Source organism: Otolemur garnettii, unplaced genomic scaffold, assembly GCF_000181295.1.
Source record: "Otolemur garnettii isolate 467f Iridium unplaced genomic scaffold, OtoGar3 scaffold00020, whole genome shotgun sequence".
Classification (NCBI taxonomy): Eukaryota; Metazoa; Chordata; class Mammalia; order Primates; family Galagidae; genus Otolemur; species Otolemur garnettii.
In genome coordinates this window covers 7605882-7616881 of record NW_003852415.1, presented here as the reverse complement: position 1 = coordinate 7616881, position 11000 = coordinate 7605882, and positions in this window count along the sequence as shown.

Sequence of the window (11000 nt, the reverse complement as noted above, 5' to 3'; positions counted from 1 at the left end):
CAGGAGACTCGCTTGAGCCCAGGAGTTGGAGGTTGCTGTGAGCTGTGATGCCACAGCACTCTACCCAGGGGGACAGCTTGAGGCTTTGCCTCAAAAAAAAAGACCCTGTCTTTACTAAAAACGGAAAGATTAGTGCCTGGTGCCGGTAGTTCCAGTTACTTGGGAAAATGAGGCAGAAGGATCACTTGAGCCCAGGAATCAGAGGTTGCTGTAAACTAGGCTAACACCGTGCACTCTATCCTGGGCAAGAGAGTGAAATTCTTCTCTCAAAAAAAAAAAAAGAAAATTCTGTGGCTTAATTAAACAAAAGTCTGTTTCTTCTGCCCATCACAGTACAACACGGACTGGTATGGATGGCTCTGCTCCATGCAGTAGTTCAGGGACATAGGCTCCTTCCATCTAGTGATTTACTTTTCTCTGGGACTTCAGACACTCTTTCCTTCTCTCTGGGATGATATGGAAGGTAGAAAGCACAAGAGGATTGTATAGGAGGTCTGAAGGACCTGGATAGTACATACCTTGAAAGGGAAGCTGGGGGTGTATATGTAGGTGTGTACCCAGGATGTGGGGAAAAGGGTTTGTTGAGTAATATATCCTGGCGTTTGCTACAAGATAGATAATCATGATTTTATTTTGCAAGTTGAAAAAGATAACAGGAATGATTAAGTTATGCAGTGGCCACATTTGTCATCGATGGTTTTTCCAAGTTATTTACATTCCATTATTTCCTGATAGCCATCAGCATGAGCCTTATTGCTTAAACACTATTTCATTTATTTATGCATTTGAATAACTATTTTTTAATATGTAGCTCACTTCTTTTTTTTTTTTTTTTTTTTTTTTTTTGAGACAGAGCCTCAAGCTTTCCCCTGGGTAGAGTGCCGTGGCACCACAGCTCACAGCAACCTCCCACTCCTGGGCGCAAGCGAGTCTCCTACCTCAGCCTCCCAAGTAGCTGGGACCACAGGCGCCCGCCACAACGCCCAGCCATTTTTTTTTTTTTTGGTTGCAGCCGTCATTGTTGTTTGGCGGGGCCGGGCTGGGGATTCGAACCTGCCACCTTAGGTGTATGTGGCTGGCACCCTAGCTGGTTGAGCCATAGGCGCCGAGCCTGCAGCTCACTTCTTAATGTGACAAGAGAAGGGTAAATGTTGCATTACTTTAATTGAAAAAGTTTGTCAACATTTTGTCTATAAATTTAATTCACCTACAATAATGTATCCTCTTCATTTGTGCATTTGTTTTATTATTTTAATTTTAATTTAATTTAATTTTTTTGAGAAGAGTGTCAGTCACCCTGGGGTAGAGTGCTGTGGCTTCATAGCTCACAGTAACCTCAACCTCTTGTGTTCAGAGGATCCTCTTGCCTCAACCTCCCAAGTCGCTGGGACTACAGGCACCTGGACAACACCTGGCTATTTTTAGAGATGGAGTCTCACTCTTGCTCAGGCTAGTCTCAAACTTCTGAGATCAAGCAATCCTTCCCCCACAGCCTCCCCGAGTGCTAGGATTACAGGCATGAGCCACTGCACCTGTCCTTCATTTGTGTTTTTAAAACATCACTTTCTTTGATAGAGATTTGATGATCAACGTACACTTTATGCTCCTCCACGTGGCCTGGGGAGAGCACTTTGATTCTGCGTAGCTCAAGCTCTCCCATCTATGAACTTGAACTCTGATTTTTTTTTTTAAACTTCCATAAAAGAAGAAAGCCATCTAGCCCCACAGAAGTAGAGCAATTGTTCAAGTCTGCCTGTTGTAGATGGTGGTGGCGTTTCCCAGAATAGTGCTGCTTTGGATTTAATAACAGTTGGGCAAAGGAGTTCAGTATGCAGATGGGGGGGGAAGAGGGGTTGCATCAAAGGGGGCTGAATCATTGGTCTGGCTTCCCCCAGGGGATATAGTCTGATTCTTGTGAGAAATTGAGGGAGAAACAGTCCCGGGAAGTCTCATGCTCAGCATGAAGGAGGTAAGAATCATTCCTATCTTGTATGTTTCTTCCCTTAGAGTGGTGTTTTTCAACCTTTTTTTCTCACAGTACACTAGAACCTGTAGTTAAACTTCCAAGGCACACTTAAAATATGCTGATCAACAAAAAGAGTAAAAAAGAGAATATATTTACTGTGCTTTAAAATTCTTTTGAAAATAATTTACAAAAATTTTTTAAAAACAGAGTCTCACTCTGTCACCCTGGGTAGAATGTGGTGGCATCATAGTTTACAGGAACCTGAAACCTAGGGGCTCAAGTGATCCTCTTAGCTCAGCTTCCCAAGTAGCTGGGACTACGGGTGCCCACTATCGTGCCCAACTAGTTTTTCTTGGCACACCTAAGATCCTCTCGTACACTGGTTGAAAATCACTGCTTTAGAGTAATTCCTGCCCCTTGACAGTTCATAGAGTGACTTAACATCAGCTTGCCCTATCCTTTTTGAGAAAGGAAGTTTATTTTCAAATCACTTGAGTAGTTTATAAAGGTATGGGGGTGGAGGGGAAGGGATGGGAATAGGGAGATGGGGTAATCTACCATTTCCCAATTCAGCTGTCCTTATTAAATGGGACATCCAATCTTGGAGAGTTTTTGAAGAAGGTGTTAGAGGGTCTCATAGAATGCAGAAAATCTGAAAATCCCTTTAGTTGGCGTTTTCTGGTATTGTTGGGGCCACACTAACATGGGTGTGTAACTCATGACCTATACTTCAGCCTAACATCAAAAGATAAAGGATGCATAACCAAGTTTCAGCCTCACACACTGTATGGCAGTGGCTTTGTATTCCCAGGTCTGTGAATCAGCAGTAGAGCAATCTGTCATTAACGTAATATGCTGGATGAGAGAATGACATCCAAGGGTGAGGGGCACAAGGGACATGTCAGTTACACTTGGGGACTGCTGTGGAAAGGCCTTCTTTGTGTTTCAGCTGTGCAGCCCGCAGAGGAGGAGAGGGCCCTCCAGGAGAGGATTTGGTAGATGGCATCAGTCAACTGTGACTACGTTGAAGGGCTCATGATTGTTTGGCAAGAGGAAAGGAGAGAAAGGCATATTTTTAAGCACTTTTAGGAAGGAGGCTATGCCTCATGTTTCAGTTCAAAACTCCTTGACTTTCTTCCTCCGTCATCGTTTTTTGTTCCGTTGGTTGACAATGACCCTTCAGTTTGGCAAGTTCTTTACCGCACTCACCTACAGAAGTGCTGAGTAAGTGTCTGTAATAAGCTCCAAGTGACGCAGGCTTATCTCACTAAGGTTCTCTTTTGTATTCCCCACAAGACGGTCATTCAGATTTGTCAAAGAAGAGAGAAGCTTTGGTTTTAGGTAATGTTAGCTTTCCCCATATTTGAAAGAGTTCATTCCTTGTCCCATTTGGACTTTGCGGCTGAGTCTGTCCCCATTTGGAAATATTACCGCAGAGCTTATGCATCCAACAGTTGGACTTATCTAGGACACAGGTGAGAGTGTAGACATATACAAAGAAAACTGGTAACTAGTCAAGGCGACCTTCAGTCCCAGTGTGAAGGTATGAGTATTTGACTCACAGAAGATCCCCTGATGCTTGCTTCACACAAGTAAAAACTAAAATTCTCGGTCAATTTACTAATAAAATCAGGCCTAGATTCAAGTTGGCAAAGGAGCAAGACCTACAAAATTTCCACCGAGGCTCGGCACCTGTAGCTCAGTGGTTAGGGCACCAGCCACATACACTGGGGCTGGCGGGTTTGAACCTGGCCTGGGCCTGCTAAACAACAATGACAACTATAACAAAAAAATAGCCAGGCATTGTGGTGGGTGACTTGTCCCAGCTACTTGGGAGGCTGATGCAAGAGAATTGTTTAAGTCCAGGAGTTGGAGGTTGCTGTGAGCTGTGACGCCACCGCACTCTACCAAGGGCGACATAGACTCTGTCTCAAAAAAACAAACCAAAAAACTCCCAAAGTTTCCACCTAAACTTTAAAGCTGCAACTTCTAGTCTTCCTCTCCTGGTCTTCTCAATTGCAATCTTTAAAGGCAGGGTATTGATTTTGATTGATGAAAGAATTGATACATATATGGTTAGTGGATTATATTATATTTTATGGTTATTTGGATTAATGGGATTAACCTATCTATTGAGTAGCCCAGATAGGCCAGTAAGAGCAGAAGCTTTAAGAGAGAAAAATCACAGAACTGCCCAAACTTTCATGAGCTCTTAGGTATTAACAAGATAGATCTTAAGGCTCAGTATGACACTGGAGGTTGAAAATGCATCATGGAACTGGGCGCGGTGGCTCATGTCTGTAGTCCCAGCACTGTGGGAGGCTGAGGTGGATGGATTGCTTGAGCTGAGGCGTTTGAGACTAGCTTGAGCAAAAGTGAGACCCCATCTCTAAGAACTAGCCCGGTGTTGTGGTGGACACCTGCAGTCCCAGCTACCTGGGAGGCTACGGCAAGAGGATCATTTAAGCCCAAGAGTTTGAGGTTGCTGTGAGCTATGATGTGTCAGCACTCTACCCAGGTGACTGCGTAAAAAATCAGTTTCCCAGCTAAAGTCACTTTGTCCTTTGTCATGAGGACAAAGTGACTGACAGGAGAGCTAAAAAGGTTGCCTGTAGGTAAGTAGGCAGCCTTATGCAGCCTCGTTGAGGGCTGCCAACACAGTTAAGCATGAGTAAAAGCGTGTTATAAAGCCTAGTTTTTTTTATTTTGAGACAGAATCTCACTCACCCTGGGTAGAGTGCTGTGGTGTCATAGCTCACAGCAACCTCAAACTCTTGGGTTCAAGCAACCTCCTTACCTTAGCCTTCTGAACAGCTAGGACTATGGACACCTGCCACAGCACCCAGCTAGCTTTTCCATTTTTAGTAGAGAAGGGATCTCACTCTTTCTCAGGCTGATCTCAAACTCCTGAGCTCAATCAATTCATCCACATCAGCCTCCCAAAGTGTTAGTATTATAGGTGTAAGCCACCATGCTCAGCTCATGGAGCACCTTTTTCTAAATGGTACAAAGGTCCATTATGGGATAGCTGTGGCCCTGGCTGTGCTTCAGCTAATCAAGAGAGACGTTATATGTCTCTGGTTTGGTCAGATGTTAAAGGAGGACAGGGCTGTGCCTGAGGCCAGTGGTAATTCTTGAAAGAGCCCCAAGGGAAAGGGACTTTTATGCAGATGGCATTGGAGGTCTAAGGCCCAACTTCGCAACTTGAGCTCTAAGTCTCGGTCTCGAGTGTGTTGCAAGTGTGCCTCGATGTTGAGCTGCTTAACCCTTGGGAAAGCCAGCCAAAGTCTGGGGTAGCCACGTTTGCTGAAGAACTCTGGGTTACTACTGGCTTCTAAGCCAGAAGTGATAGAGGATCCTGCAGCAAATGAATGCAAGTTGCTGCAAAGGACGGACTCTGGAACGATGGAAGGATGTGAGCTATTTAACTCAGTTAAGTAGCTCTGATCATCTCTGCTTAAAACTGACAGGGTCACTGTTCTCAGTGCTAGTAGTGTGTGCCTATGGTATACTACTACTGTCAGCTACTAATGACATGGTTATATTGATTCTCTCTTTGTACCATCTCCCAGGGAAGCCTCCGCCTTTGTATTCTCCTTAATTATATCTCTCCTTTTCTTAAGAGTCAGGGTTTCTGCACACAACCCACACAACTCAAGTAGACAGATGAACCTTGGTGTTCTCATCTGTCTTCTAAACACAGGTCAAACTCTGCAGTCTGGCATGCAAGACCCTCCTCGATCTGGCATCAGTCTACCTGAATCAGTGAAGATCATCCTGGCTGGAAACAAATGGTCTACTCAAAGGGTTGAAATGAGAAGTCACAGACTATTCATGGACTGTTTACAGAAGGATGCAGGGATCAGCCACGGCAAAGCTGTTACCACTCCGAGGGCTGAAAGCTTGGGTAAAACTGCACCCTGGAGAGAATGTGGAGTCATAGATGACAGGAGCTGTACCAAATAGAGCTACCACTGCCAGAGCAGCCAGTAAGCAGGGAGGGAACCAGGGATAAATATCCAAACTGCCTCTACTCTTGTGCTCTGATCCCAAGCCAGTACCCCTATTGCCAAACCCATCAGAATCCAGAAAGCAGGGACAATACAGTGCATAGTGGTTAGTGTCTGCAGGGCAGAAAGGTTGGAGAATGCCTCTGGGAGAGCAGCCAGCACACTACCCTCCCTCCTTCAAGCCTCACGTGTGGTGCCTTAGGCAAGCTGGTTCCTTTTCTTAATGGCACCATGGTGGTTCCCACTTGTGTGACTTTGCTCAAGCTTAGGCTTCCATCTGGAATGCCCTTCCCAGTACTCTTATTCGAAATTCTACTCATCCTTTAAACATAATGTAAAGGTGACCTTTTTATTTATGTATTTTTTTTTAATAAATAAATTTTAAGTGCAGTGGCATCAGCTCACAGCAACCTCAAACTCCTGGGCTCAAGCAATCTTCCTGCCTTGGCCTCTCAATTTGCTGGGATCACAGGCACCTGCCACCACACCCAGCTAACTTTTCTATATTTTCTATTTTTAGTTAATTCATTAATTTTTTGAGACAGAGTCTTACTTTGTCACCCTCGGTAGAGTGCTGTGGCGTTATACCTCACAGCAACCTCAAACTCTTGGGCTCAAGTGATTCTCTTGCCTCAGCCTCCTGAGTAGCTGGGACTATAGGCACCTACCACAACACCGGGCTAGTTTTAAGTACAGGGTCTTGCCCTTGCTCAGGCTAGTCTTGAATCCATGAGCTCAGGCAGTCCACCCAGTCCGGCCTCCCAGAGTGCTAGAATTACAGCAATTTCTCTATTTTTTAGTAGAGACAGGATCTGGTCTTGAACTCCTGAGCTTAAGGGATCCTCTGAACTCAGCTTCCCAGAGTGCTAGAATCACAGATATGAGCTACCACACCCTGCCAATGCCCTCCCCCCGCCTTTTGGGCAGGTTTTGGCTGAGGCTGGGTTTGAACCCACCACCTCCGGTATATGGGGCCAGCACCCTACTCCTTTCAGCCACAGGCACTGCCCGCCAATGCCCTTCTTAAAAGACTTCGCTCATCCCCTAAACAGAATCCTCTAGGCGAAAGGTACACCTGGTTTACAAAGTCTAAAATATTTACTCTCTGGGCCTTTCCAGAAAAAGTTTGGCAACCCCTGCCCTAACCCTGCTCTGTCTACTACTGTGGCCATAAGCCACATGTGGCTTTTGCACACTTGAAAAGTCATTAGTGAGACTGAATTTTATATCGAATTTTAATTTTAATTCAATGAATTTCAAGTTAAAAAACCCTGATAGTTCAGTCACAAAAAAATTTCTAGATGTGTTTAGAATAATTTGTGTAGGTAGTTCTGTTTTTTTCAAACGTAAATTTATAAGCTTTGAATATGGTCCAAGTATTTCAGATGAAAATTTAATTTCCAAATGGCAATGTGCTTTAAGTACACACTAAATTTCTAAGATGTAGTAAGAAGAAAAAAGAATGTAAAATACCTCAATTTTTATGTTGATTTCGTGTCGAATTGATACTATTTTGTATATAGTGGGTTGTGTGTATCATTGAAATTCATTTTACTTTTTTCACTTTACAGTTTTTTTCTCCCTCAGGCTGCTAGGAAATTTATAATTAAACAGTGGCTTGCATTGTATTTCTCTGGGGCAATACTGCTCTATACTAACATTCAGAAACTGTAGTAATTTTTATACTGCTGTGGCACATACATCTTCTTTATTATAAGTTTCTTAAGAAACATGTTTTTTTAAAAAAATCTCTGACTTTCATGCCTTGTATGTAGAAGGTACTTAGTAAATGTCTAATGAGTTGAACCAAACAGAAGCCTGAGTCTGATGCTTTTTCTTGGATATGGGGGGCTAGTTTCTGGGCTTTTAAATGGGAAATTGGGACTAAGTTTCAGTGAACTGTAGCAGTTTTCAGTTTGTAGTCACAAGTGCTTTCTTACTATAAGATCGCTGACTCCATGAATGGCTCCTTGCAGAGGAAATAGTGTGTGGTAGAATCTTTTCTCATGTTCTTTAAGCATCTGTGTAAGATTGTGTTTAATTTTTCACTACTACAGAAGATGCCTGACTATGTCATAAAGTAGATGATTGCTATATGTTTATGCTATAGCAGAGATACATTATTATATTTGGGAGAGTGCATGTGGGGGAATCCCCCCCCCTTTTTCTTTGAGACAGTTTCACCCTGTCCCTCTTGGTAGAGTGCTGTGGCATCGTAGCTCACAGCAACCTCAAACTCTTGGGCTTGAGTGATCCTCTTGCATCAGCCTCCCGAGTAGCTGGGACTATAGGTGCCTGGCTACAACACCCAGCTATTTTTAGAGACAGAGTCTCACTTTGGTCTGGAACTGCTGAGCTCAAGCAATCCACCCACCTCAGCCTCCCAGTGTGAGCATTTGAGGCGTGAGCCACCGCACCTGGCTAGGGTGGGGAGGTTCATTTTTAAGGGCTATGCATCAATTAAACATCACAGACACAAACAATAATACATCAAAAATTCAATTCTAATCCAACAAATACTTATTGGGCACCTACTATGTGCTAGGAGTTGTTCTGTCTGCCCGGTAGATCTCATGTTGTATTATGTTTATGATAACATGATAAATAAATAAATTACATAATACGGTGGGAGGTGATAAGTGCTATAAGAGAAAAAGGTCAAAATAGGGCAAGATGAAGTGACCAGAACTACCACATGGAAGCAGTTACAATTTTAATCTAGGGTGATCAGGACAGGTCTCGTAAAAAGGTGGCGTTTGGGCAAAGGCTTGTTGAGGGCAAGGGACTTACCCATTCATCTCTTTGGGAGGAAAGCATTGCAGACCCTGATAAGCCAGGGCCAACAGTCTGGTTGGAGAGATGGTTGGCATAACCAAGGAAGAAAAGGAGGGCGGAGCAGCCGGAAAGAAGTCAGCAAGGAGGAGATTTGTGGGAGAAGACAGCAGAGCGAACTGGAGAGCAGAGAAATGACCTGACCTGACCTAAGGAGGCCAATACACGTCTAGAGTCTGGAGAAAGGTCTGGCCTGAAGTTAGATTTTGTGAATTGTTGCATATAGGTAGCATTCAACACCAAGTGATCGTGTGAGAGCAGCTAGGCAGGGATTTTCAACCGGTGTGCCGTGAGAAGATCTAAGGTGTGCTGCAAAAATATTGAAAGATCATTAATTAAATTATTTAAAAAGTCATTCAAAGCAGAGTAAGTACATTCTTTCATTTTACTCATTTTTTTTTTTAAACCAACATAATTTAAGCATGCCACGGAAATTTTTTTTTTTTTTTTTTAAGAGACAGAGTCTCACTTTTTCGCCCTTGGTAGAGTGCAGCGGAGTCGCTTCAGCAACCTCCAACTCCTGGGCCTAGGTGATTCTTCTGCCTCAGCCTCCCAAGTAGCTGGGACTACAGGCGCCCCAGGCCATGGAAATTTAACTATAGGTTCAAGTATGCTGTAAGATAAGAAAGGTAGAAAGACACTGACCTGGGATTATGCATTGATAGAAACGACAGAAGAACCAAGGCCTGAATCCCAGGGTGTTTTATAAGAGATGGGTGCAAAGTGAAGAAAGCAGCAAAAGCTACTGAGAAGGAGGTGAGGAAACGGAGAAGCCAAGATAGTGTGGGGTCCTGGAAACAAAGGGAAGAAAGCGTTATCACGGATAAGGAAGGGAGCAGGTGTATCAAGGACAGCTGATGAGTCAGGTGGACTGAGGCCTGAAATTTGCCCCTGGAATTTAGCCAGGTGGATTCATGGATGACCTTGACAAGATTGGTTTCCATGAGCTATGGGGATGAAAACGTACTTAGAGTGGGCTTAGCACAGAACAGGAGGAGGCAATTTGCAACAGTGAGTACAGACAACTTTTTTTTTTCTAGTTTTGTGACAAAGGAGCCAAAGAAATGATGGGGGAGAAGTGGAATCAAGACGAATTTTTTTTTTTTTAATGGGAGAAACACCATATTGGCATGCTGACTGGGGGTAACAAGAGAGAAGAGTCCAAAGTATGGTAACATTATTATTTCATAGTAACTCAAGGAGGAAATGGGTGTCTATGTGTATACTAATTATACAAAGTATATAATATATGCAAATAACATAAAACACTCCAATTCTTAATATAATAGCTGTAAAAAAGTTTTCAATGTTTAACTGACAGTTTTGTTTACCATCTTAGAATTTAGAAGGACCCTTTTTGGTGATAAATTGTATACCCCAATTCTTTTTTTTTTTTTTTTTTTGCGGTTTTTGGCCGGGGCTAGGTTTGAACCAGCCGCCTCTGGCATATGGGGTCAGCGCCTCACTCCTTTGAGCCACAGGCGCTGCCTATATAACCCAATTCTTAAAGAAGCTGAGCTGATGCCTTGATTTTCCTCTTTATTAAATTTCGATAAAACAGAGGTATTCAATATTGTTCTATTGACTTTAGGCTACCATCGTTAGCCTTATTTACCATTAATTTTATTATCAAAAAAAAAAGGTGATGTTTTTTCCTTGAAAAACATCTCTATATGTTAAGGCTCTTGCCAGTTTCTCTACTTTGCACTCATTTTTCTTGTTTGTTTATTCAGAGCAAGCACAATCAGAGAAAATGCAGGCCACTAGCAACAAATCAATGGTTGTCGAATTCGGCTTCCAGTTGCCATTTAACCTTTTGTTGACGCCTCTCAGAAGACTTTGTAATAGAAAAGGCAGAATCATAGAAATAGTAATCAGGCTCTTAGCAGACTTTTCAAAAGAGGTTTCCCAGTATCTTTGTGGAATTAAGACCAACATTAGACAATCTACTGATTATCCAGCCTGCTGGTGTCTCCCTGTGCTCAGACTTTAAAGAAGTAAAAAATACTGAGCTTTGTTTTTCCCTTTTATTTTCCTCTCCCTCTTTTTCCTTTCTTTTTTTTCTTTCCTTTTCCTTCCCTTTTCCTTCTCCTTCCCTTCCTCTTCCCCTCCCTTCCCTTCCCTTCCCTTTCCCTTCCCTTCCCTTCCCTTCCCCTCCCCTTCCCCTCCCCTTCCCCTTCTCCTTCCCCTTC